This window comes from Triticum aestivum, chromosome 5A (assembly GCF_018294505.1).
Source record: "Triticum aestivum cultivar Chinese Spring chromosome 5A, IWGSC CS RefSeq v2.1, whole genome shotgun sequence".
Lineage (NCBI taxonomy): Eukaryota > Viridiplantae > Streptophyta > Magnoliopsida > Poales > Poaceae > Triticum > Triticum aestivum.
In genome coordinates this window covers 554,501,975-554,505,725 of record NC_057806.1, presented here as the reverse complement: position 1 = coordinate 554,505,725, position 3,751 = coordinate 554,501,975, and positions in this window count along the sequence as shown.

Genomic DNA, 3,751 nt, shown 5'->3' with positions numbered 1-3,751 from the left:
GGCATCTAGCCCTTTGACTTTGCACGGACGGGCTTTGACCAGTGGACCTCCCCACCCGGTTGTGTTAGGTCAGCCCATAGGAACACTTAGGAGCAATATCCGGGCCAGACCCACAGCAAGATCCCCTCCGTGTAGACCCCACGCGTCCGTTTCCCCCCTCCAGGTGCCGGCGGCAGCGCCGTCCGTGAGGGGGGCACACCGCGGACACCCGTGCCGGGCGTTTGGAACTGCCACAACACTTCCAGACTTGTGAGAGCCCGCCTACGCAAGATTTGGCGGCATGCTAGCCCCCGGAGGTCGCCGGCCACAACCGTAGATGCGCGAAGGGCAATCCGCGTAGAGGGAATTTTTCGGATACTTCTCCGTCACCAAAAATTATGAAAAAATACCATCGTTCCTATAGCACATGTGCCCATGTCGTGCAAAAAACTCTTGATTTTATCGCGCTCCGAGTATTTAGTAATATTGACGCCGCTTCGTTACCGCAGAACGTCTACTATCGTGTCCCGCCTCTTCGGACATGCCACCACACCACCGCGCGTGTATGAGGGCCCGGTGCGACGCTCTGGTGGCATTGCTACCCCCCAGTGCCCCCGTCCCGCCTAACCCTATAGCGTTTGACCACGGGATCTAGCCCTTTGACTTTGCACGGACGGGCTTTGACCAGTGGACCTCCCCACCCGGTTGTGTTAGGTCAGCCCATAGGAACACTTTGGAGCAACATCCGGGCCAGACCCACAGCAAGATCCCCTCCGTGTAGACCCCACGCGTCCGTTTCCCCCCTCCAGGTGCCGGCGGCGGCACCGTCCGTGATGGGGGGCACACCCCGGACACGCGTGTCAGGCGTTTGCAACCGCCACAACCCTTCTAGACTTGTGAGAGGCCACCTACGCAAGATTTGGCGGCATGCTAGCCCCCGGAGGCCGCCGGCTACAGCCGTAGACGCGCGAAGGGCAATCCGCGTAGAGGGAATTTTTCGGATACTTCTCCATCACCAAAAATTATGAAAAAATACCATTGTTCCTATAGCACATGTGCCCATGTCGTGCAAAAAAACTCTTGATTTTATCACGCTCCAAGTATTTAGTAATATTGACGCCGCATTGTTACCGCAGAACGTCTACTACCGTGTCATCGCCGTCCGTGAGGGGGGGCCACGCACCGAAGACGTGTCCCGCCTCTTCGGACATGCCACCACACCACCCCGCATGTATGAGGGCCCGGTGCGACGCTCCGGTGGCATTGCTACCCCCCAGTGCCCCCGTCCCGCCTAACCCTGTAGCGTTTGACCACGGGATCTAGCGCTTTGACTTTCCACGGACGGGCTTTGACTAGTGGACCTCCCCACCCGGTTGTGTTAGGTCAGCCGATAGGAACACTTTGGAGCAACATCTGGGCCAGACCCACAGCAAGATCCCCTCCGTGTAGACCCCACGCGTCCGTTTCCCCCCTCCAAGTGCCGGCGGCGACGCCGTCCGTGAGGGGGGGCACACCCCGGACACGTGTGCCGGGCGTTTGCAACCGCCACAACACTTCCAGACTTGTGAGAGGCCGCCTACGCAAGATTTGGCGGCATGTTAGCCCCAGGAGGCCGCCGGCCACAGCCGTAGACGCGCGAAGGGCAATCCGCGTAGAAGGAATTTTTCGGATACTTCACCATCACCAAAAATTATGAAAAAATACCATCGTTCCTATAGCACATGTGCCCACCTCATGCAAAAAAACTCATGATTTTATCGCGCTCCAAGTATTTAGTAACATTGACGCCGCATCGTTACCGCAGAACGTCTACTACCGTGTCATCGCCATCCGTGAGGGGGGGCCACGCACAGGAGACGCGTCCCGCCTCTTCGGACATGCCACCACACCACCGCGCATGTATGAGGGCCCGGTGCGATGCTCCGGTGGCATTGCTACCCCCCCCCCCCAGTGCCCCCGTCCCGCCTAACCCTGTAGCGTTTGACCACGGGATCTAGCCCTTTGACTTTGCACGGACGGGCTTTGACCAGTGGACCTCCCCACCCGGTTGTGTTAGGTCAGCCCATAGGAAGACTTTGGAGCAACATCCGGGCCAGACCCACAGCAAGATCCCCTTTGTGTAGACCCCACGCGTCCGTTTCCCCCCTCCAGGTGCCGGCGGCAGCGCCGTCCGTGAGGGGGGCACACCGCGGACACGCGTGCCGGGCGTTTGCAACCGCCACAACACTTCCAGACTTGTGAGAGCCCGCCTACGCAAGATTTGGCGGCATGCTAGCCCCCGGAGGCCGCCGGCCACAACCGTAGACGCGCGAAGGGCAATCCGTGTAGAGGGAATTTTTCGGATACTTCTCCATCACCAAAAATTATGAAAAAATACCATCGTTCCGATAGCACATGTGCCCATGTCGTGCAAAAACTCTTGATTTTATCGCACTCCGAGTATTTAGTAATATTGACGCCGCATCGTTACCGCAGAACGTCTACTATCATGTCATCACCGTCCGTGAAGGGGCGGCCACACAACGGAGACGCGTCCCGCCTCTTCGGACATGCCACCACACCACCGCGCATGTATGAGGGCCCGGTGCGACGCTCTGGTGGCATTGCTACCCCCCAGTGCCCCCGTCCCGCCTAACCCTGTAGCGTTTGACCACGGGATCTAGCCCTTTGACTTTGCACGTACGGGCTTTGACCAGTGGACCTCCCCACCCGGTTGTGTTAGGTCAGCCCATAGGAACACTTTGGAGCAACATTCGGGCCAGACCCACAGCAAGATCCCCTCCGTGTAGACCCCACGCGTCCATTTCCCCCCTCCAAGTGCCGGCGGCGGCGCCGTCCGTGAGGGGGGGCACACCCCGGACACGCGTGCCGGGCGTTTGCAACCGCCACAACACTTCCAGACTTGTGAGAGCCCGCCTACACAATATTTGGCGGCATGCTAGCCCCCGGAGGCCGCCGGCCACAGCCGTAGACGCGCGAAGGGCAATCTGCGTAGAGGGAATTTTTCGGATACTTCTCCATCACCAAAAATTATGAAAAAATACCATCGTTCCTATAGCACATGTTCCCACGTCGTGCAAAAATGTCACATCCTTAGCTTCTGGCATTGCTCTAGGTTAGCTTCATGTGTGCATCATGTCTATATTTTTGAAACTTGAATTGAGGAATATTGGAAGCCTCAAAACCCTAAATAAAAAAAGGGGCAAAAACCCTAGAAATCTCATTCATTGCTCCAAAAGGGCTCTTCATAAATGTTTGATAATTTTTGGTAAGGGTTCTGGTCCCAACCAAAATATTGAACATTTTTAAGGATTTATTTTTGGGACTTTGAATTTAAATCATTAGCTATTTGAATTTGAATTATATTCATATAATTAGAATATAATTTAAATACCCCTGAAATATGTTATAAGCTTTTGGAAAAGTCCATCTAGCATTATAAAATATTCAGAGGAGTTTTTGGCATTGTTTGAATTATTTTTAAAATTCAAAACAGTGGCAAAATAAATTAAATAAAAGAAAACAGAACAAAAATAAAAGAGAGAAGGCCACCTGGGCCACTTACCTGGCGCCACTTACCTGGCCCAGCTCCATCTGGCCGGCCCAGCCCACCTCCTCCCCCCCCCTTGTCCTCTTCTTCCTCTGCCAGTAGGCAGAGGCGAGGCGTGGCGCGCGCCCGAAGAGCTCCGGCCACCTCCTGCTTCGCCGTGGCAGCCTCCCCGACTCCCTCGTGACGCCACGGAGACGCCCTCGACCCCCTCGACCGCCTCTC